The sequence below is a fragment of the Pongo pygmaeus genome, chromosome 4 (assembly GCF_028885625.2).
Source record: "Pongo pygmaeus isolate AG05252 chromosome 4, NHGRI_mPonPyg2-v2.0_pri, whole genome shotgun sequence".
Lineage (NCBI taxonomy): Eukaryota > Metazoa > Chordata > Mammalia > Primates > Hominidae > Pongo > Pongo pygmaeus.
In genome coordinates this window covers 147155339-147179767 of record NC_072377.2, presented here as the reverse complement: position 1 = coordinate 147179767, position 24429 = coordinate 147155339, and the positions used below count along the sequence as shown (strand labels likewise).

Below are 24429 nucleotides of genomic sequence, written 5' to 3'. Positions count from 1 at the left end.
CTACCACATGCCAGGCACTGGGGACTCAAGTGACCTGGCAGTTCCTCCCTTGGAAGAGTTCACGATCACGGCAGAAGCATCCCCAGAGCACCATGCACACAGGTACCAGGACGGCGACTCTCCGCAGCCTATACTTTCTCTTCCTTCAGATCTCAACTTAAATGTCACCTCTTCAAGGAGTCTTGCTAGTCGGTCTTACTCTATTTTTCTATCTCAGTTCCTTGATATCGAAGGAAATATCCTCCAAAACACAACTGACAATTTTTCTTTCTTTGTCCTTTAACTCGTGTGTGTGTGCGTGTGTGTGTCTGTTGCCTATGAAGCCCCACTACAATATGGTCCCATAAGGGCATGAGCCACACTCTCTTATTCACAAAGGTATCTCCAAGGCATGACACATCCTGGGTGCTTAGTTTGTTGATTGAATGAAAAAAAGTTGCAACCAGATAGTCAAGAGCCTTGAATGCCATGCTAAGAAGTTTGGCCTTTGGCCTTTTAGGCAGTGAGAAATAACAGGAAATGTGATCGGGGCAAGGCATGAACAGATCTGTGAATGGGAAGCCAAGGATGGCGACGTTGTGAATGAGGTAAGGGGAATAAGCTACAGAGAGAAAAACTAGAAGCAATTGCCATGGATAAGGCTTGAGAATTTGCTGGCCTGACCTGAGACACTGATGGAAGGAAAATTTAAGAAATATTTAGGTAGAATCATTTGGAGATGCCTGTGGGAGTGAGGGAAAGGGAATATGACTAGGGCATATTAAGTGGCTTGGGCTATTTTGTAACCACTGCACTGTCATTAATTAAGCAAAGGCAATGGAAGAAGGAGAATGCAAGACGTCCACCATGGGCTGTTATCTGCAGAATGTCCTGGAAGATTTCTTGGAGGTGATGGGAGCTTTGAATGCAAAGACCAGGGTGGAGGCACAGGGCAGGATTTGGGAGTCCTGGGTAGAATCTGAGACAGACCAGCACTCCCAGAGAGCATATACGCATTTAAGACAGAACCACCTAGGACAGGCCCCTGAGGACACCACACTCCAAAAGGTGGTGAAAGGCAGAGAAGCCAGGGCAGGATACTAAGCAAGAGAAGGAGAAAGAAGACCCAGACACCAGCGTTATTATTGAAACCAGAGGGGCGAGAATTGTCCAGAGTGGGTTGGAAAGTTCTGCTGCCCACTGGGCTGAGAGTCCAGCAGAGAATGTGGTAGAGACCCAGTCTTGGGCAGACACTCAGCTGCAGCCAGCAGCCAGCAGCATGGCGAGTGTGGTGGACCAGGTCTCCTGGGAGTTAAAGGGAACCCAGATAGCAGGAATCTCTGAATCAGTAAAAGTCAAGCCAAAAAAGAACAACATCCACAGCTGACCACACGGCCTCAGGCCACTGCAATCAGATGTCGGAGGAGACCATGGACAAGCTTTTCCAAAGTCGTTTTGGTGGAGGGGTGGGCTTAGATGGGGAACTGCAGAGGGCTGGGGTTGCCTGAGAGGTGTTGGGGGGTGCTGACATCCTTCAGAAAGCTCGGCTGTGCAGAGAAGCAGAGAATGGGGTGGGAGCAGGTGGATGGGCAAGATTCTCCAGGGAGAGGGAACTTAGCAAGTTTGGGGGCTGAAGGGAAAGATTCAGTGGACAGCATCCTTGCCCTCTTGAAAAGTTGTTGTTTTTTCCTTTACATTAGAAAATACCTGCAGTAGAGCTGGGTGCAGTGGCTCACACCTGTAATCCCAGCACTTTGGGAGGCTGAGACAGGTGGATCACCTGAGGTCAGGAGTTCAAGACCAGCCTGGCCAATATGGTGAAACCCCATCTCTACTAAAAATACAAAATTAGCCGGGCATAGTGGCACATGGCTATAATCCCAGCTACTCGGGAGGCTGAGGCAGGAGAATCGCTTGAACCTGGGAGGCAGAGGTTGCAGTGAGCCAAGATCTCGCCATTGCACTCCAGCCTGGGCAACAAAAGCGAAACTCCGTCCCAAAAAAGATAAAAATAAAAATAAAAAAAACAATACCTGCAGTAACAAAATGTGAGTTCCTCCTCAGCCACCCCATCCCACTCCCCAAGGGTAATCATTTTTTCAGTTTTCTATCTATGTGTCTACACATAGATATATGATTTTTAAAATAAGCTATGGGATAATTCTAGATATACTGTCCTGAGGCTTCCTTTTCCCCACTCATATGTGTACATGTATGTCTAGTGCTCTTTTTCTTACGGCTGCCTGGTATTTGCTTAGACCTATAACTTATTTTATCACTCCATTCTGAAGCAACATTTTTTCCAAATTTTCACTATCACAAATAGCACTGCAGTGAACTTCATGCATTGATCTTTGGGCACTTGTGTGAGTCCTTCTGTAGGAAAAATTCTTAATGCTGGAGTTGTCAGTCACGGGGTCTGCACATAAGTATGCTGTTTTCCTTGAAGGGCTTCTTGGATTTGTCTGCTCTTCCCTTATGGACTGGGAATGAAAAATGTGGGGAAGAAGATAGATTTCCAAGGAGGCGTGTAAATGGAAAACAAGGCTTTAAAGTATCCCAACTGAATAACAGCTTTTTTAAAAAATCAGGATATTGTGGGTGACTATATTTATACATAGTAACTCTTATTAACCTGTTAAGATGGACCAGGTAGAAATAACTCTCAGAGGGGTAACAGTCTGCTCTGCTCGGTTTAACCATCCATTTTCTATGGCTAGAGTCAATATTGGAAGAAGATACTGGTTCCTGAGGGCACATTTAGATGTGTTAAAAGAGTTATGATGTGGGAAATTTGTTCACAGATTTCAGGGAGATCAAAGATTTAAGTCCATTAGAAATTTTAAAAACAATTATATTCCTAGGACTTGGTATTTAATATGTGAAGTCATCAGTTTAATTATATTTCCAGATCATTTTTTGGCACAGAGTAGGAAAACCCTCCCTCACTCCTGCAGAGAACGCAAAAACACTCAGGAAAAACAAAGCTGAAGTGTAAACAGTCTCTTTGCAAGGGTCCTCTGATCGCACCAGCGCGGCCAGCACACTGAGCTCGGAGCGCCCTCTTCTGGCTGCGGGCTCCCCTGCACCAGCCTGGCTCCCGCCCACAGGACAAGTTGGGTTTTCAGTGTTTGGAAGGCTGCTCTGGCTCTCCCGTTCCAACATCAGCACATCCTTCAGCTTCTTCTGCTGTGGCCACTGAAACCCCAAGATGTTCTTTCTCAATATTTGTGCAATATTTTCAAGTTACACTGGGCTCTGCCTCCTCTGTAAGAAGGATTTCTTGATGACTAGTTTTTAAAATCACCCTTCTTAGATCTGAGTTAAGCTATTGGGATTGCAGTTACGTTTGTTAGCTGTTGGGAATTAGTAATTTTGGATAAGCAAGAACTAGATCTAGAAGCCAAAGGAGAACGGCAAGCAGGTCTATGTGTCATTACCCAATGCCCGTGAGCAAAATATGGCTGAGATTGATGTTTTCTGTCCACTCTGGAAAGCTGTCAGAACCTTAGGTCGGCCTCATAGTTCTTGTATTCATTTAACAACTATTTGCTGAGTACCTATGTTGTGGTGGGGAGTGTGCTGGGAGCAGGTCTCAATGGTGGACGAGATGAGGGAAGGGCCACTTCACTCATTATGTGTGATACCTAGGCAGTGTTTCTATTGCAAAATGCTTGGAATTTTACAAGCATCATAAGGGGTTACTGAAGCCTCCATCATGTTCTTTCAAATTCCCAGTTAATCTATCCTGTGCTGCTATTACCACATTGAACCAAGTTAATCCTCTCAACTCAGAAATGGCTCCTTCCTAACCTCTTGAAAGGCGCCATTCGGTCCTCCAGGGAACATGCTTATAATCTGTTACGATAGGAAGGAGGAAGCAGCATAAACTAAAACAGTTTTTTCCAAAGAACTGCCTGTTTTCCTTGGACCTGGGGTGGGCCAGAGCTAAGGCCCGACCCTGTTTGGATGGGGGAGCCTGTGGTTACCTGGCACTATCTTCATCAACCCTGCTGGGTGAGCCACAGGCCTGCAGCCCTCTGCTCTCCGCAGCCTGCTTCTCCTGCAGGTAGAAGAGAAGCCCCTTCTCCCTCTTTCTCTCTCTCAATCCCATGTGAATGCCTGGGGGCGCACTCGACAGGCAAAGGGAGATTGGCCCCTGGAAGGAGCCAGCCCTAAAGAGGGAGTGTTTCCTTCCCATGAGGCCACAACATTCATGGAGTTGAAGACAGCAGATGGCAGCCCTGGTGGAAGAGCCAGGCAATGTCATCCAAGAGAGATAAGGAAAGGACACAAGGCCAAGGGCTGGAAGGTATCAAATCGCAGCACAATGTCCAAGATTCCACTAGTTATTTATGCCCCACTTTTGCTAAAACTTCAGATGAACCGTGAAGGGGCAGATATCCTTTCTTCCTCACTTATCTTGGCTTTATAACCACAACTTGATATTTCTTTGGGAAAAGTAAGAATCTTTCTACTATCCAAAGTTCAATGAACTATTGAGCAGTTCATTATAAGTGAACTTGCCTTCCTAAAGCTAACGTTCTCTCTAAAATCATTGAGTTCCAAGAAGGTGGTACAAAAGGATTGTATTTTGTGAGCTTGCTCCATCAAAAGTCCCCAAATTTCAGGTGCCCTTTCCCAAATTATGCTGTTCAGTTAAATGCAGTTTAACTCTCCAGATATTTATTGAGCTGAGCACTGTGTTAGAAAAAGACCTGGATGCTGCCCTCAGGAAATTCACAGATCAAAAGATGAGACAGATGAATAAACAGATCATGTCAGTCCAGCATGGTAAATGCAATGTTAGAATTACATACAAGGTGGAACTTTTTTTTTTTTTTTTTTTTTTTGAGACAGAGTCTCGCTCTGTTGCCAGGCTAGAGTGCAGTGGCACGATCTCGGCTCACTGCAACCTCTGCCTCCCAGGTTCAAGCAATTATCCGGCCTCAGCCTCCCGAGTAGCTGGGACTACAGGTGCACGCCACCATGCCCAGCTAATTTTTGTATTTTTAGTAGAGATGACGTTTCACCATGTTGGCCAGGCTGGTCTCGATCTCTTGAACTTGTGATCCACCCACCTCAGCCTCCCAAAGTGCTAGGATTACAGGCGTGAGCCACGGCACCAGGCCCAAGGTGGAACTTTCAAGCCTCTGCCCTCATGGTCTGGAGGGAGAGCCTGACTTAATCAGAAAATACACAAATAAAAGTAGAATTTAAGCCCCAACCGGTGTCATAGAAGACAGGCAGGCAGCACAATGAGAGCTGAGGGGTAGAGGAGGGCATCCCTGAAGAAGTCACAGCTGAGATCTGAAAGATGGGTCAGGGTTAATTCGCTGTAGAGGGGGGTGAACAGTGGTCCAGGCAGTGAGGAGAGTGTGTGCAAAGGAACCGTGGCAGGAAGGCACATGACGCATCCCAGGGGCCAAACCAAGGCTCGTGTGGCGAATGCACAAAGCTAGAAGGGGAGAGTGGGAGGCTGGGCTGGAGAGGTCAGCAGGGCTGGACCCCACGTAGGGTCTGGTGGACCACAGCCTGCACTTCTATGTGCTCCTTTCCTCTTCTGCCTGAAGGGATCAGAACAGCATCTACCTCATAGGAATAAGTGAGTCCATTTTTGTAAGGCACTTAGAGGAGGGTGCCACAAGTACCGGCTGCTGTGACTGTTGTAATTATCCCCCTCGTCATCCTTGCCAGGTTGAGCTAGCGGAGAAGGACCCTGCTGGCTCAGGTCGGATGTGTCTTTTTAACAATTCACACTTGATATGTGGGCACAGCTCTACAGAGGTCTCAGAGGCCACAGAAATGAGCATAAACTCCTGTAAAGGTAACCACTGGCTTTCTGGAGACGCTCTGCATGAATGACTGGCTGGGCTGCCGACCACAGGGCTCAAAACAGCCACCAAGAGTTTATCCCCAAATACTCAGGAAAGAAAACGAGACAGAGGAAGGAGGACGGAGCCTCCCAAGAGAAGGCTGTCTATAAATGGAAAGTGACACTGAAAGAAAACAAATCTTATTTGATGTGAACCCATTTTTGACTCTGTCTGGAAATCCAGGGCAGAAGGAAGTGGAGGGGACAGGGAGTGAGTGAGCAGATGTGCCCAGGATGAGCCTGCCCGCCCGGGGCCTGGTGTGAACACACGTGTGCACTATGACGAGGTGATGAGGAAGGGCTGCGGCCGCCGCCGAGGCACCCACTCCTCCAGCCAGACCCAGACAGACACAGGCACTCCTGGGCTGCTTCTGTGCTGTGATGTGTGCCAGGCTGCACGTGTGGGCCCAGGTCTGAGATGGAGAGTACTGGCCTGGGGTGGGCACAGGCAATATGGGGAGAACATTCAAGGGGACTGCAAAGAACATCATGGGGCTCCTGGGCCCTTCTGTTTCCTAAAGGGGGTCTTAAGGATAATTAGCTCACAGGGTCATTGTGAGTGGCCTTGAATGGGATGACCTACACAGGAAGGGCCTAGTAAGTAATGAATCAGCGCTCTCTTCAGAGCAGTGCAAAGCCTCCATCACCCAAGGCTTCTAGGTCCAGTTCTAAAACTCACCTGCCCCATAGCACTAGGTGACTTCTGAATGTCCCAGCGCCTCTTGTGTTTCTTCATCCTCAGCCATTAGAGAAGAACTACGACCTTACAATTGAAATGGCTCTACTTCAAAAACATTAACAAGAAGAAGCACCATTTGGCAACAAGTTTTTACTATGTGCAAACACTGTTAAGAACCTTCCCAGGAGGTTATAGCCCAAATACTAAGACCTGGCTTCAGAATGTCTGGGTTCAAATCCCAGACCCATTCCTTCCTGGACATGTGGCCCTGAGCAATTATTTAACTTCTCTGGGTCTGAGTCTCTTCGTCTGGAAAATGGAAGTGCTAATAATCCCTCCATCGCGGCATTCAGAAAGGACTATGTGAGGCAGTGCAGAAAGAGGCACTTAGTAGAGCACATGGTACGAAGCACTTAATAAACGTTCATGTTTATCGTTATTACAAATTCTCTCAGATTAGGCCACCTATTACCCCTGTACTACAGCCCAGAAATTTGAGGCTGGAAAGAGGTTAACTGTCCACATGGTGGAATATTATTCAGCACTAAAAAAAAAAAAAAAAAATGAGCTACCAAGACACAAAAAATATACGGAGGAATTTTAAAGGCATATTACTAAATGAAAGAAGACAATCTGAAAAGGCTATGTTCTGCATGATGTCCACTATAAGACATTCTGGAAAAGGCAAAACTACGGAGGCAGTAAAAATATCAGTGGTTTTCAGGAGTTAGGAGGGAGGGAAGGATGGATTGGTAGAACATGAAGGATTTTTAAGACAGTGAAACTACTCTGTAGGAAACTATAATGGTAGATATATGTCATTATACACTTGTCAAAACCCATAGAAGGTATAACACAAGAGTGAACCCTAAAATAAACTATGGACCCTGGGTGATAATGATGTGTCACATATCTTCATTGATTGTAACAAATGGACCAGTGCAGTTGGTGGGGAAGGCTGTTTAGGGGTGGGGCTGGGGGAGAGGAATTCTCTGTCCTTTCTGCTCAATTTTGCTGGAACCTGAAACTACTCAAACAATAAAGACTATGAATTTCAAATAAAAAGGTAAAAAGGTTAAGCAACCCAGCTCCTAAGAAGCAGAGCTGAGATTCAAATTGGAACTCAGAGCCGGGGGTCTTGCCCACTTTCCTAGGCAAGTCGTGGTGGGTTCAGGCTCCTGTGGGTGATGAAGTTTACCCAAAAGAAGGAGGTGGAGACCCAGGGAGGAAAGATACCAGGTGCCCCTGGGTTATCACTGCACCTTTCTCGGTACTCAGGCAGGATCCCCAGCCCTCGCAGCCGCCTTCCTTCACCTCTCTCTGAGCAAAAGCACGAATAGGGAGGAGACATTGAAGCTGCGTTAGCACCACCCTCCCATTAACACACTTGGCTCTCAGTGGGGGTTGATTTGGGCTGCGTGCACGCTAGGGATGAGTATGAGTGTTAAACTATATATTTTTACTTAAATTTTAAAATGTTCACCCTTCTGACTTGCTCCCCACCCCAACATAGGAAATCTCCATGTCCATCCTGAATGCATTTCTGGAACCAGCTGCTTAAGACTGTTGCTCATATTTTCCTGTGAGAATAATAGAGTAATGGGGACTGCATGTTTCGGATTTCTATCAGTTAATACTACAGCAATATCCAGCTACTTTAACTACTGTTATAGTTTCAAATAATGAGACCATAGTATACATAGTGTGTATGTGTGTGTATATATATATATACACACACATATAAAATGTATATGCATTGATTATAAAGGGGTCAAACAATAACAGTCACAAGCGTCATTCTCCCTGCCATCATCATTTATTGGCCACTTAAGAAGTTTAGGTTCTGGGTTAAGCAGGTTACTGAAGCCTTAAATCATTTGATCTTCTTAAAATTCCTAGGAGTTAAGTACTGTAATTACTACCCTTCTGCCTATGAGGAAACTGAAGCTCAGAGAGGCTACACAACTTCCCAAGGGCACACAGCCACTAAGTGAGTGGTGACGCCAGGTTATCAGAATTCACAGACCTCGTTTTAAACTACCATGTTCACCTTGACTGTCTTTCTGAACCTTTTGCAATGTTATCTTGCTAAATGTCATGGATTCCCTCTCTCTTCTTTAAAAGAGAATGATAACACAAATGTCATGCCCTAGCATGGTGCCTGGCATAGAAGAGCAGTCAATCAATGTCATCTCCATCCCTCCCCCTGCACGCTGTTACTCCACTTTCCCCTTCTCCTTCTCAGAGGAAACCTCTGTCTATCCAGTACCTCCCAAACTGGAAGATGCCTAAAAATCACCTGGGGATGTTTATTGCAATGTAGATTCCTAGGCCTGACCCATGAAGATTCTGATTCAGTAGATCTGAGGTGGGGCCCAGGAATCTGCATTTTAAAAACAAATGTCCCACGGACTACACTTGATCTTAGCCAAAAGGCCAAGATGTGATCAAATGTCCCATGTAATTCTGATTTTGTTGTTCCTTGGGTCATACTTTGGCAAACACTAATCTGTGGGTTTTTAAAGAAAATTGTTTTTTCTTACTTAAGAGACCTGTTGAAAGTGTATACAGTAAAACAAAAGTCAGAAAGTTTAAAAGAGTAGACAGTAAAAAGCATCTCTCCCCATGGATAAAGATGATCATGGCAGCAGTTTTGGTAATAGTGAAAAATTCAAAACAAAATGTTCGGCCGGGCGCAGTGGCTCACACCTGCAATCCCAGCACTTTGGGAGGCCGAGGCGGGCGGATCACAAGGTCAGGAGATCAAGACCATCCTGGCTAACACGGAGAAACCCTGTCTCTACTAAAAATACAAAAAATTAACCGGGCATGATGGCGGGCACCTGTAGTCCCAGCTACTCAGGAGGCTGAGGCAGGAGAACGGCGTGAACCCGGGAGGCAGAGCTTGCAGTGAGCAGAGATCGCGCCACTGCACTCCAGCCTGGGCGACAGAGCGAGACTCTGTCTCAAAAAAAAAAAATGTCCACCCCTAGAGATTATACATAAATGCAAGGTAGGCTATTTGCAAGATGAGAATGTACTTACAGTAGTGATAATAAATATTATAAATAATATATTAAAATGAATAATCCCAGAAATAATATTGAACAAATGAAGGCAAATTGCAGAACCATCCACAAGAGCAAGCTGTTGATGTGTGTCACACACACACAATTCATCAGAGCAGTTGCCTCAAGGAAGGGGGATAGAAATGTTATGAAAAAGGGAATCAAGAGCGATCACAACTTTCTAATGTTTTATTTCTTTTATATAAATAAAGATCTGAGGTAAATTCGAGAAAACATGAACATTTGTTAAATCAGAGTAAAGTGCACACAGATGTTTCTTATTTTCCTTTCTGTTTTTCTTAAATTAAAAAAAAAAAAAGTAGTCCCCTCGCCCCCTGGTCGCCTTGTTTCCTCTCTTGACCGTCCTGCTATTGTTTTCATGGATCTGTCTAGGTCTAGGCCTGTCCACACATTAATAAGCACATACATCTCATCCATATTCTTCACCTGATTCTCTCCGACATCCTCCAGGGCCTGGTCCTATCGATTAAATTCTCTCCCCATCTTCAAACCGTTCAGTCCCTTTCCCTGCAGGCTTATTCTCCAGTGACAAACATTCTCAGGTCTCTCATTTGAGAAAAGCTTCTCTCCTTTCCTCCTCCCTCAAGACACTTGTTCTCTCTTTTTTTTTTTTTTTTGGTTGGTGGGGAACAAATCACTTTTTTTTTGTTATTGTACTTTAAGTTCTGGGATACATGTACAGAACATGCAGGTTTGTTACACAGATATACACGTGCCATGGTGGTTTGCTGCACCCATCAACCTGTCATCTCCTAATGCTATCCCTCCCCTAGCCCCCCTAGGTATTTCTCCTAATGCTATCCCTCCCCTAGCCCCCCACCCCCCAACAGGCACCGGTGTGTGATTTTCCCCTCCCTGTGTCCATGTGTTCTCATTGTTCAACTCCCACTTATGAGTGAGAACATGAGGTGTTTGGTTTTCTGTTCTTGTGCTAGTTTGCTGAGAATGATGGTTTCCAGCTTCATCCATGTCCCTGCAAAGGACATGAACTCATCCTTTTTTATGGCTGCATAGTATTCCATGGTGTATATGTGCCACATTTTTTTTATCCAGTCTATCACTGGTGGATATTGGGTTGGTTCCAAGTCTTTGCTATTGTGAACAGTGTCACAATAAACATACGTGTGTGTGAAGACACTTGTTCTCTTGGTGTGACCACAGTACAAGCTGAGAATCTTTGATCCAAAAATCCTAAGTCCAAAATGCTCCAAAATCCAAGTTTTGTTGTTGTTGTTGTTGTTGTTATTGTTTTGAGATGGAGTCTCACTCTGTCACCCAGACTGGAATGCGGTGGCACGATCTAGGCTCACTGCAACCTCCACCTCCTGGGTTCAAATGATTCTCCTGCCTTAGCCTCCCAAGTAGCTGGGATTACAGGCGCGCACCACCACACCCAGCTAATCTTTTGTACTTTTAGTAGAGATGGAGTTTCACCATGTTGGCCAGGCTAGTCTTGAACTCCTGACCTCAAGTGATCTGCCCGCCTCAGTCTCCCAAAGTGCTGGGATTACAGGCGTGATCCCACCCACCGTGCCCAACCCAAAATCCAAAATTTTTAAACACTGACATGATGCCACATGTGGAATATTCTACACCTGACCTCATGTGACAGGTCAAAGTCAAAATGCAGTCAAAACTTTGTTTCATGCATAAAATTATTGTAAGTATTGTACAAAACTACCTTCAGACTAGGTATATAAAGTGTACATGAAACATAAATGAATTTAGTGTTTAGATCTGGATCCCATCTAAACAGGTGGGAGTGGTCTACCATCTTAGGCCCATTGGTGAGGCCCTTTAAATTAGACTGACAAAAGACAAATTAAGAGGAGAACTACAAGTTTATGAACATGTGCATTGTGTGTGCACATGGGAGCACGCAGTACTGACTACCTCAACACGGTGGTGAGAACTTGGCTTTCTATAGCAGCTTAACAGAAGGACAAAAGATTTTTAGAGAAGTGACAAGACAAAGGAAAAGGACTTTGAGTTTCTAGAGCAGCAAATTTTGAAAGTAAACATATGGGAGAAACGAACAAAGAGGAGGGCTAGTTGGTAAGGTTTGTTCTGGTGGTTAACTTCAGTCTTTCCTGGTGGTAAGGGGGCAACGTCACAAATTTATGCTCTGCTTTTAAGCAAATGAGAAATGGCAGAGAGCCTTATCTGCTTCTTCTCAATTGTCTTCAATTAAAAATAATCGATATGCCAAATTGGCTTATTTGGAGGTTGCATACTCTGCCACCCTTCCCCTCCCTCTCTTCACCACGGACTTCAGCCTGTCCTCTCCTCCTTGCTCCTCCACCTACCCATCTCTGGGGCAAAACTCAATGGTCACTTCTTGATCTTTATGTTCCCTTACTTCTCTGCTGAAGCTGGTACTTTTGTTTACCCCCTTCTCGACCTCCTCTTCTACTCTGACTTTTGTAATCATTCTGTATCGTTTCTTTTCTCACTTCATCTCAGCCCTTCTTCTCTCACGCCCATACCAGGGCTCTTCTGCAGCCCACAAACTCCATCTTCTTATCTGCTCTCTTGCTCTTCTCATTAATGATCTCCCCCAGCCTCTGGACTCCAGCCATCAATGAGAATCACGGGGAAGGTGTTCTCTTCCTCTACAGTCCTTCCCCTGTGGCTTCAGAACCACATTTCCACTGTCTGAGGGACATGCCCACCTCCATGCCCTGCAGATAGAGCAAACCCAGCGTGCCAAATTCAAAGCATTTACGCCTCAGGAATCTCGTATTTCTGCTAGACCAGTGCTCCTCAAATTTAATATGCAGACGAGTCACCTGAGGAATCTCGTTGAACTGCAGATTCGGGGAAGACCCGTCTGTAGAGGTGACATCAGGGCTAAGATATGAGCAATGAGGAAGTGGACCAGCAAAGATCTAAGGGAAGAGGAGCCTTTCAGGCTGAGGAAACAGTTTTTCAGGCAGAGGGGAACAGCAAGTGCAAAGATGCTGTGGCAGGTCTGTGCTTGGTGAGTTCAAAGATGAGAAGGAAAACCATAGTCTAGGTAGAACGCAATGTGCGAGGTAGGAGAAGGGAGTGATGAGGCCAGGGAGGGCCTGGGGCCTGACCAGGGGCCTGTGGGACATGGTAGGGAGTGTGCATTTTATTCTGAAAGCAATGGAATGCCATCAGAGGGTTGTAAGCAAGCAAGGGGACAAGATCTGACTTAAGCATGTTGCTGCAGCAGGGCAAGAGTTGAAACAAGGAGGCAGGTAGGAAATGATGGTGGCTTGGAACATGGTGATAGTAATGGAGAAGGTAGAAGAGGTCAGACTGATGATGTGTTTTGGAGATAGAATTAATAGAACTTGCTGATGCGTTGGATAGGGGTAGGTGAAGGAGAGAGGGAAAGACTGACTCCCCTGTTTTGGGGCTGAGGACCTGGAGACATTTACTAAGACTTGAAATATTTGGAAAAGAAAAGCTGGGGAGTTGGGCAGGGGGAATCGATGGTTCTGTCTGGGCCATGCTAAGGATAATTCTTGGACATCCATGTGGAGATGTTGAGCAGGCAGTGGGATACAATATAAGATCTGGCTATAAATTACCTTTCCAGCCTTACCCTCATCCTCCATGAACTCATTCTATGTGAGCCACTCTTAATTCAAAGTGGATGGTTTCCTGTTCTCACCTCACATTTTCCCAACTTGTTCCCCCTGCTGTATCCTCTGCCCAGTGCACCTGCCAACCTTGACCTTGTGAGACTCTAATCATGTATACAAATAGTCTAAAGTAACCCCAAGTCTCTCCCTCCAAATCCCCATCATAAGTGATTTTTGCTTTGTGGAAACTCTTATTAAAACCAGATGGCTTGTGGCATTTGTCACTTTTTTTCTCCCATGTTAGTTATTTATATGTTTTTACCTCCTGTACTGGGCTGTAAGTTCCTGGAGGGCAGAGCAGAGCTTGCATCCTTTTACTTTTTTTTAATGGTATCTGGAGGATACTGTATCCAAAAATGTGTTTGGCACACAGAAGGCTACTCATTAAATGTGCTAAATAAATGAATGACTACAATACATCCTAAGATGATTATCTGAGATTAATTCATCATTAGTGGTAAAAAGTGGGACACTTTCTTTTTTTTCTGGAGATGGAGTCTCATTCTGTTGCCCAGGCTGGAGTTCAGTGGTGCCATCTCGGCTGACTGCAATCTCTGCCTCCTGGGTTCAAGCAATTCTCCCGCCTCAGCTTCCCAAGTAGCTGTGATTACAGGTGTCCGCCACCACGCCTAATTTTTGTATTTTTAGTAGAGATGGGGTTTCACCATGTTGGCCAGGCTGGTCTTGAACTCCTGACCTCAAGTGATCTGCCCGCCTCAGCCTCCCAAAGTGCTGGGATTACAGGTGTGAGCCACCGTGCCTGGCTGTGGGAGACTTTCTTAACCCTAGGGGGCTGGCTGATGGTCCCTGATGATAGCTGTGATTCTGGTTTATTGGCATAGAACTACCTCGTGCAAGGCACAGTCTCAGCACAGGTGCATCACTGTTTATCTCTATGCATATCACCTGCTTTAGGCAAAGAGTATATTCCTTAAAAGAAGTCTGAATCTCATTTATGAACTCACTAAAGAAGCCTATTATTAGAAAAGTTGGTGGTATATTCTTTCCTAACAAAAACATTACGTTTGTAATTTTTTTATTCTCACCACTGCTACCCCATGCCCATATTTTATAAAACTGGCTTTAGGCCACTTTTCTTTCTGTGGGTGCGTGTACATTATGCTGGGGCCCTGGAAACTGGTATTGGGTGCTGAAAACTGGTGTTGAGCCCTGATCGTTTTACGACCTTATGCCCAATCTGTCCATGAGGCTTCCTTCAACTCCGATTGATTTATCCTAATACATTTTGCTTCACAGTGTGCCAGGTCTCAGATTCTGAAGTGGGGAAGAAACGATGACAGGGTCAGACATCAGGTGGTGAGGTCTTAGAACACAGGTTCACAGACACATAGAAAAGGAGAGAAAAGGCCGGGCGTGGTGGCTCACACCTGTAATCCTAGCACTTTGGGAGGCCAAGGCAGGTAGATCACGAGGTCAGGAGTTCAAGACCAGCCAGGCCAAGATGGTGAAACCTCGTCTCTACTAAAAACTACAACAAATTAGCCAGGGCCAGGCACCGTGGCTCACACCTGTAATCCCAGCACTTTGGGAGGCCAAGGCGGGCGGAGCATGAGGTCAGGCGTTTGAGACTAACCTGACCAACATGGTGAAACCCCGCCTCTACTAAAAACACAAAAAGTAGCCGGGCGTGGTGGCACAGGCCTGTAATCCCAGCTACTTGGGAGGCTGAGGCAGGAAAATTGCTTGAACCTAGGAGGTGGAATTTGCAGTGAGCCGAGATTGCGCACCACTGCACTCCAGTCTGGGGGACAGAGCAAGACGCCATCTCAAAAAAAAAAAAAAAAAAAAAAAAATTAGCCGGGCACAGTGGCAGGCACCTGTAATCCCAGCTACTTGGGAGGCTGAGGCAGCAGAGGTTGCAGTGAGCTGAAATTGCACCACTGCACTCCAGCCTGGGTGACAGAGTGAAACTCTGTCTCCAAAAAAAAAAAAAGGCCAGGCGCGGTGGCTCACGCCTGTAATCCCAGCACTTCGGGAGGCCGAGGTGGGCGGATCACAAGGTCAGGTGATGGAGACCATCCTGGCTAACACAGTGAAACCCCATCTCTACTAAAAATACAAAAAAATTAGCCGGGTGTGGTGGCGGGCGCCTGTAGTCCCAGCTACTTGGGAAGCTGAGGCAGGAGAATGGCGTGAACACAGGAGACGGAGCTTGCAGTGAGCCAAGATCGCGCCACTGCGCTTCAGCCTGGGCAACAAAGCAAGACTCCGTCTAAGAAAAAAAAAAACAAAAACCGAAGTAAGGGAGAGAAAGACAAGATAGAAATGAGCGGTGACTGTGGAGGGAGGCTGGGCTGTGGCCTGAACTCAGGAGAATGTCAGAGGTAAAGGATGACTTCTGGAGGAAGTAAGGGTATGGAAGCTGAGTGAGAGTCACACAGAAATAAAACAGAAAAGATGGAGGAGTAACGGAGGCCGTTGGAGGAAGGTGGTAAAAGAACAACTCTGTCAATTACAGCAGCTGTCACCCTACTGAATGTTGATTACATGCCAGGCATTGTGATAAGGATTTGTAGGGATAGTCTTTCTTACTTATCCCAATGACTCAGTAGTAGGTACTATTATTTTACTCATTTTACAGATGAGGAACTTGAGGATCAGAGAGGTTAGAGGGCTTGCTTGGAGTCACAGAGCTAGTAACTAGAAGAGCTGGGATTGGAACCCAGGTCAGTTGGATGCCAAAGCCCAGGTTCTTATCCACTCCTTCCACCACCTTCCAATATTGACTCAGGGGCATTTCCTCCCACCATGCCTGATGTAGGCTGAGGAATGCGATGTCTCCCAGCACCCCAAAGAGTGAGGTGCTATGTGATGAGCTAACTCGGAGGTGTAGCTCAAAAGCCCTGCTATGACTGAGCCGTCTGCCAGGGCTGTGAGTGCGCAGAGTGGAGACGTTCTCATCCGCCATCAGGGAATACTCACTCCATTGTGCTGGCCCCACCTAAATGTTTTTTTATTGCCTGCCCTTCACCATGAGTAATGCCACTTTCCATTTTAAGCTGGGAGCTTCAGGAGATGACTGCATTACAAGCCAGGGTTTAAAGCTAAGAGCTGCCTGGGGGATTACTCACCCATTTCAAGGCGCTGCCCACAATGCACCCTCCCACTCAGGATGCTGCTGGAAGATCTTCTTCCTTGCCAAAGCCTAAAAGAAATCTGATTTCCCCTGGAATCCGACTAGGAATGGTGCCAGAATATCAGAAAGCTGGCGAGTTAACTGGTTCTCCAAGTGGAGCTACCATGCTTGTTTCTGGTCCTCTCATGTGTGCTAAGGTTTTGTTGCTTGTTCATTCATTTGGCATTTGCTGAGGGCCTACTATGTGCCATGCACTCTGCCCATGATGGAGAGACTATCACAAGCTAAACAGCTTTAGTCCTTGTCCTCAGGGAGCTAACAGTTTGGGGGTGTGGGGATAAACAGACAATTATAGTCAAATATCATAACAGAATATGCTAAATCATATGACATGCATGCTCAGGGAGTTTTGGAAACCAACAGCCAGAGGATTTATACTAAGGTAGGTATGAAGGATGAGGAGGAGCTGGCTTGGTCTCTTAATTGTAAGCAACCAAAATTGACTCTAGAAGGAGAGTTCAGAGAACCTGGGGTTGCTCCCAGAGTAGCTGGGAAGGTGTGGTGGCCCCAAATCACACTGCAGGAATGGTCCGGCCAGACCAAGATGTACGTGTGTATGTGTGTGGTGGGGAATGAGGGGGCGGGTGTAACTTTCAAATTCATGGGGTGGAGATTCAGATGCTGGGCAGTCAAAAATGATGACAAATTTCCAGGACAGCAGGTAGAATTAGGGAAGGTGTGGAGGAGAAGGCTGTCTCAGAATGACCTAAGATATTCTGAGTCAGAGAAAACAAAAGGAACAGCTTAAAGAGAGCACCAACTCAGTGAGGCAACCAGGCAGTGGGGCTGGCTGGCCAGGCTCTTGGGGGATTCCTTAGTGAGTGAGTTCACTGCTCAAAGAAAGGCTTTGCCACTTCTGCTGGGAAACCAGCCTCAGGCCAGCAGGTAAGCATGTTTTAAGGCTTTCCTTTTTTGTTTTAGGGCTGCTGGGGACATTCTGGAAGGCCACAGTTCTCACTACAAGCCTTGAGATTACAGAGCCTAGCTAAGTCGGAAAAATGTTCTCTGCATGAGAACTGGAAAAGATGTTGGGAGAAGCCAATAGGATAATGATAATAGCCAACCTTTATTGCTTGCGCTAACATGAGCTTACATGCACTATTTCATTTCATACTCATAATAAGCCTATCAGTTTAGATGAACAGACTGAGGCACAAGGATTTTAAATGACTTGGCTAAGATCCCATGGTTAGCAAATTGTGGAGCTGGGATGCAAATGTAGATCTGTTTTACTATAACTAAGAGTCTGTTGACAGAAAACATGAAAAAGTGAGGGCCAGATGAAGAAGAATGTTATGTGCATAATAAGCGATCGGAAGGAAGCCTGATTCCTTAGCGATCACCTCTCTCATGGGTACAATTTTAAAACTTAAGGTCAGCTGTTGCTCCCTACTGAGAAATTTTCGAATAGAATCCAAAATGGAAAAGGCCTATTTTCCTAGAGGGAGACTTGAGTGAAGAACTTTAGGCAGTAACTCAGGGTATTGCCTCCTAGGTTGCAGCAAGAGGTATATACAGCATTTTAAAATTGATTTTGTCAGAATAATAATTTCTCTGACTATACAAATAATACATGCTCCTTGTAGAAAATTAGGAAAAAATAGAAAAACATAAAGAAGAAAACAAAAATCATCTTTACTGTTACCACCCAGGAATGGCTTTTGTCATATTTTGGGGTATGTGTGTGTATGTAATTTGTAGTCTCTTTTTCCGAGGCATATATGGTGATGCTGTCTTTTAAATTACAGTTCTTTATATCTTCGATAATTGTTATGACCTTGATTTAGCCCTTTCCTCAAGGGAGAATTATATCACAACATTCAATTTTGCAAATCTGTTGATAGGCAGTACAAGCTGGTTTGTTCAAATGAGGAGGCAGAAGCCATGGAGCCTTCTGGGATGCGTTGGATATAGCGTATGTGAAAGTGCCTAGTTCTTTAAGAAAAACTTGGTTTTTCCTTATTTGTTAATATTTCTAGCTGGTAAGCATTGCCTAAACAAATACTTAGCATAATGACTAACCTAATCAGGCAACCATATATTTATTAGGAGAGATTTATTCCATACTCTACCCTATGCATAGCATTCATTAATGTTGTGTACACAAAAAAACAGAAGAGCAGTTTCTAGGACTCAGCTCCAAGTGGAGTCTGTCCTGATCCCACCTCCCCTTCACTGATCTACAGGATCCCAGCTCTCCCCATCTCCCAGCCAAACATATTTCAAAAAGCCACAGTCCAACACACACAGCTCTTTGGCTGTCTCAGGCAAGTGTGCAGCAAGGCCTTCACAGACTTCAGTGAGTGTCTCCTCTGGGAGCCCACATGGCTCAAGCCAGCACAAAACCAGATCTATTTGGTGGCTGCTGTTGTCCACTGTTGGCATACCTTATGCCACCGATTCTTGTCCTTTACCCAGATCATCAAGACAAAGTCCTACCAGTTCAGAAGCCCTGTGTGTTCCCTCTTCATATCTTGACATCTGCTTTGTGTTGGGAGTCAGTGGCCAGTCAAGTGCTTGCATGATGCAGCTGGATTTGCTGATGCAAACAAAGTTGCTGGCATGTGAGTTTTCTGACTTTGAAAAGGCCCCACAGAACTATCCCCTCAGGCCTTGATCAGGACATTACCCCCAGGCCAAGGGGACAAGGAAAATGAACTTGAGTGTACTTCATAAGTGACAGCCAAGAGGGAACCAAAGCTCCTAGTTCTTCTCTTCCCTTCCTGTCTCCATGTAACCTTTTCTTCCTGGGCCATTCCTGGTCCTGGAGGTGAGGTCACTACTGACAGCATCCATCTGGTGACCCAGGAAGCCAAGGGTCAGCTGGCTTTTCTGACAGTGGTGGATGCCCTATTGTGCTCCTCCTAGAAAAGGGTTCTCTTAACACTTGCTTTTCTGCTTTGTTTTCCCATGCTTCATTTGATTTTCTTTTTACTTACAAAAGTAAGCAGTTAATTTATATGTCTATTTGAGAGGTTAATCATCTCCAGTGCCACCTTCAGATCCATTTTTCAGCTCCATGAAATTCATAAGATTCTCTTTACATATTCCATTTGTAAACCAAAACTGAATAATAATTCAGATGCCTAAAATACCTCTTAGCCCTGGGAGTGACCTAATTTCTCAAGATCTCAGTTTTATCATCTGTAAAAATGGAATCATAAGATTCTCTTTACGTATTCCATTTGTAAACTGAAATTGAATAATTATTCGGATGCCTAAAATACCTCTTAGCCCTGGGAGTTAATTTCTCAAGATCTCAGTTTGATCACCTGTAAAAATGGAAATAACACCATTTATACGGTGGTGCTGTTATAATAAATCATGAGATAACAAAGTACTCAATAATATAGTACAAATAAATTAGATTCAATTCATTACAATATGTTTTTACAACAAATTTACCTTTACAATGACCATATGTGGCAAGTGATACTGGTTTTTCATTTTCATTATTGATATCAAGTTCCATTTAAAATGAATTTCAGCTTAAACTGAAAATACTTCAAAAATACTAATTAAATAAAAAATACATTCTAGCTGTATATATTTAGATTATTCAAGACAAAAACATTCTGAATATATAGAAAATTAACCCCCACAGAAAAAGGAAATGACAAACACAAGAAGACAAGAAACCCTAACTGAACCCTAAATCAACCAGCTAACCAGACAGCAGAAATCTCAGATCAAACAAGGACCAAGAGTTGGAGGAAGCATGCAAAATCATTCTCAATGGCTGTTTAACCACTAAGACCAAAACAGCAAAATAGGCAGTTAGTCCTCATTGCCCCATCTTCTTTTTGTGGCCCTCACAACTTCTTTTGTTATCCTGGCCAGTCTCCACTGGAAAGTCTCAAAGCATTCAACATTCTCCATTAGAAGAACCACCTAAAGTGTGGGGTCTCTATACGCCCAAATTATCTTCCCCTTCCCTGCAATCGAAGCTCTTCTCTTTTTGTAGTACGTATGTCTCCAAAGTGTTATCCGGAAATCCTAGTATTCAACCGAATAAACACCAACAGATATTCACGGAGCATCTACTAAGTATATGGAGAGAGTCTATGTCTGTGGGGGAAGGGAGTGCACAAGATCCAATCCCTGCCTTCGAGGAGTTGAAGATTCCCAAGGGAGGCCGAACAGAGGATGCAAATAGCTCTAATTGCAGGGTGGAATACAGTGACTGCCACAAACAGCTACAGCCAATATGCACAGGATGTCATAGGAGGAAATGACTTTTGGCTTGGTGGGGATGAGGACAGGTTCAGATGGAGGCAGCATTGGTTCTCCGAGAAGCATTTGACTTTAAAAAAATTGTATTAACTCTTGTGCCCTACCCCTCAATTGGTGGATTATTTCGAGTCTCTTGCCTATTCTTGGATAACAGCTGGAAGAAGGTACCACATCCTGCTGTTTCTTCTCTGAGACAGGCCATCTCCCTGCTCATGCGCATCACAAGCCCACAAGACAGGCTTAGGTGCATGTGACTCTGTGCACGACCCTGACCCCACCTGGCAAAGGCCTCAGCTCCAATGCCGCTTCCTCAGAGAGACCCCCCAACCATACTCCACCTCCTGGTACACTCTCCCCTTCCAGCCCCCATGGGCTCCTTTCTACCAGGAGATACGGGAATTAGCACCATTTTAGATTTTCTTAGTCAGCTGTTCACTTTTTAAAAATTTAATATCTCCCCCTATAGGAATAAAAATTGACAAGGAAAGCAGGGTCTTTGCTTTTCTTGTTTACCCCTGTGTTCCCAGTGCCTGATAAATCACAGTATTTAATATATATTTGTTGAACGAATTAATGAATAATAGTCTAATTCAGTCTCTTCTTCTCGAGTTTCTTCCTCTCTCTGGTTTGTTTTTGTGAAGAGGGGTCCAGGGTTTTAGAAAATATATATGATTCATTCCAAAGTGACTTAATCAAAAATACTCATACTTGGGTTCAGTATGGCAATTAACAAATTAGCAGAGTTTAACAGACTTTGGTTTGTGAGGAGACTTGAGCCAGCATGCATCTTTTCAGGTAAACTGATATGCGACACTGGATGGGACAGATCATCATTTATCCCTCCCACCATCCTTTCTCTCAACAAATATTTTTTTCCAGCTTTATTAAGGTATTATTGACAAATAAAAGTTGCACATATTTAGGGAATACGATGTGATGTTTTGATCTATGTGTACATTGTGAAATGATTACTATGATCAAGCTAGTTAACATATCCATCCATCACCTCGCATCATTATCATTTTTGTGTGCGTGGTGAAAACATGTCAGATCTACCCTCTTGGCAATCTTCAAGTATACCACACATTATTGACTATAGTCACCATGCTGTACAATAGATCTCTAGAACCTATTCATTTTGTCTAACTGAAACCTTGTACCCTTTAAGCAACATCTCCTCATTGCCAATCCCCTCTCCCCAGCCCCTGGCAATCACCATTCTGCTCTCTACTTCAATGAGTTTGACTTTTTTTAGATTCCACATATAAGTGAGATCATGTGGTATTTGTCTTTCTGTGTCTGGTTTATTTCACTTAGCATAATGTCCTCTAGGTTCATCCATGTTGTCATAAATGACAGGATTTTCCTCTTTTTATGGATTAATAGTATTCCATTGTCTGTATATACCACATTTTCTTTAGAAGAAATGTGTTACAGATTTCATGTGTGTTACAGACTAAATGAAAAGGTCCATTTCATCTGTAAATGGACACTTAGGTTGATTCCATATCTTGGCTATTGTGAATAATGTAGCAATGCACACAGGAGTGCAGATATCTATTTGAGATACTGATTGCAATTCCTTTGAATATATACCCAATAGTAGGATTGCTGGATCATGTGGTAGTGCTATTTTTATTTTTTTGAGGAACCTCTATACTGTTTTCCATAATGGCTGTACCAATTTTTATTTCCACAATAGTGTATGAGGGTTTCCCTTTCTCCACATCCTCACCAATACTTGTTATCTTTTGTGTTTTTGGTATTAGCTATTCTAACATGCATGAGGTAGTATCTCATTGTGGTTTTAATTTGTGTTTCCCTAATGATTAGCAATGTTGAGCATTTTTACCTGTACCTGCTGGCCATTTGTACGTCTTCTTTTGAGAATTATCTGTTCAGGTCCTTTACCCATTTCTAACGGGATTGCTTTCTTACTGTTGAGTTGTTTGGGTTCCTTATATATTCTGGATATTAACACCTTATCAGATGTGTTTGCAAATATTTTCTCCCATTGCATAGGTTTTCTCTTCACTCTGTTTTCTTTGCTGCCCAGAAATGTTTTAGTTTGATGCAATTCCATTGAACTATTTTTGCTTTTGTTGTCTGTGCTTTTGGAATCATATCCAAAAAATGATTACCCAGACCTGCATCAAGAAGCTTTCCCCTATGTTTTCTTCTAGCAGATTTACAAACTCTGGTCTTACATGTGAGACTTCAATTCATTTTCAGTTGATCTTTGTACTTTGTGTGAGTCAACACATATTTATTAAGCACATATTATGTGCCAGGCTTATGCTAGACATGGGATAAAAAGCTGAGCAAGATAGGGGTTCTGCCCTATGGAGCAAAGTTGGAGGAAACACTCAAATAACTAGCACGAGGCCTCCGGGGTGAAGTCTGAGGGAGAAGAAGGAATATCCTAGGGGTTGTAGCAGGTGGAGGTGGTGGCGATGTTGGCAAAGGGAGGTCCATGCCAACGGAAAAGCAAGTTCAAAGGCTCAAGGTGAGAGTAAGCATGGCACATTTGAGAATTAAAAGGAGTTCACTCTTGTTTGAGGCCACTGATGGCTCAAAGCTAGGGGACTCTTGGGCCGTCTGTCTTTACCCAGTACAAAGACCAGGAGAGCTTGGGGGCAGAGCGGGTCACCAGCTGTCCTCAGGAAATGACTGGAATAAAAGCTCTGCCAGCTTTATTCACTGCCATGCTTTGTTTGCTGTCTGAGGATGCAGCCAGAACATAGTAGATTCTTAATGACCATTTGCTAAGTAGGTGAATGAAGCCCCCACAGATGGTCTCAGCTTTCTCCTCTAGCATCACCAGGCCCCACAGAGTCATAAGACCAGAAGGCATCTTGAGAGCCAGCTGGTCCACCCTTTCCCCTCCAGGTTCTGTCCTGCCCTTAAACCTCCCACAAATGGCACTGTTTTATAGATGTTATAAACTACAGTAGCATGACTTGTCAATTGGGTTCTTGAGATCATACTCACACCAAGGGACAGACAATGTGTCCAGTCATCTGGTGAGTCCAGGGCAGGCTGCAGAAGAGCAGGGACAACAGTCCTGGATGCCCAGGCTGCATGGCAGGCAACGAGGGAGCTCTGGCTCCCAGCACTGTTTGTCAACTATTAAGATGCCATGGTGGCCGGGCACAGTGGCTCACGCCTGTAATCCCAGCACTTTGGGAGACCGAGGCAGGCAGATCACGAGGTCAGGAGATCGAGACCATCCTGGCTAACACAGTGAAACTCCGTCTCTACTAAAAATACCAGAAAATTAGCTGGGTGTGGTGGCGGGCACCTGTAGTCCCAGCTACTCGGGAGGCTGAGGCAGGAGAATGGTGTGAACCCAGGAGGCGGAGCTTGCAGTGAGCTGAGATTGCGCCACTGCACTCCAGCCTGGGCAACAGAGCGAGACTCTGTCTCAAAAAAAAAAAAAAAAAAAAAAGACGCCATGGTGCTTCACTTCCAAATCTGCCTCTGAAGGTCAATGACCTCCACATTCTCAAAGCAGCACATCTTGTTTGGAAATTATATTCCTTGTATCTTTGGTGTTGGGATTTTAAAATTTGAGTTTAGTTCATCTGCCAGTACCGTGCCTTGGCTAAATGCCACTGTCTCTCTCAGAGAAGGCCGCTGGGCTGACATACTCAAGGTGTCCTGGCTGGAAAGCTGTGAGCAGTGGACACAGTACTTGGCCCATACCCACATATACCACTTGATCTGAGGTCCCAAAACCTCTTACTTGGGCGATTACAGCTGATTTCCTTGCCTTTCCTCCAATTAGTCACTCAGCAGCCAGA

The 24429-nt window shown here is 44.7% G+C and overlaps 1 protein-coding gene across 6 annotated transcripts in view; it reads left to right on the top strand.

The window, feature by feature from the left end:
* FGF1 (fibroblast growth factor 1) overlaps positions 1–24429 on the top strand; it is a 108007-nt gene that overhangs the window by 39365 nt on the left and 44213 nt on the right. Inside the window, exon 1 of one of the 6 annotated variants that reach the window (XM_063665591.1) lies at positions 17168–17278. The exons of the other annotated variants lie outside the window; for them this stretch is intronic. The gene's annotated coding sequence lies outside the window, so the exon portion shown is untranslated. Of the gene's footprint in view, positions 1–17167; positions 17279–24429 lie in introns of those variants that run through there. 6 annotated transcript variants of the gene reach the window in all.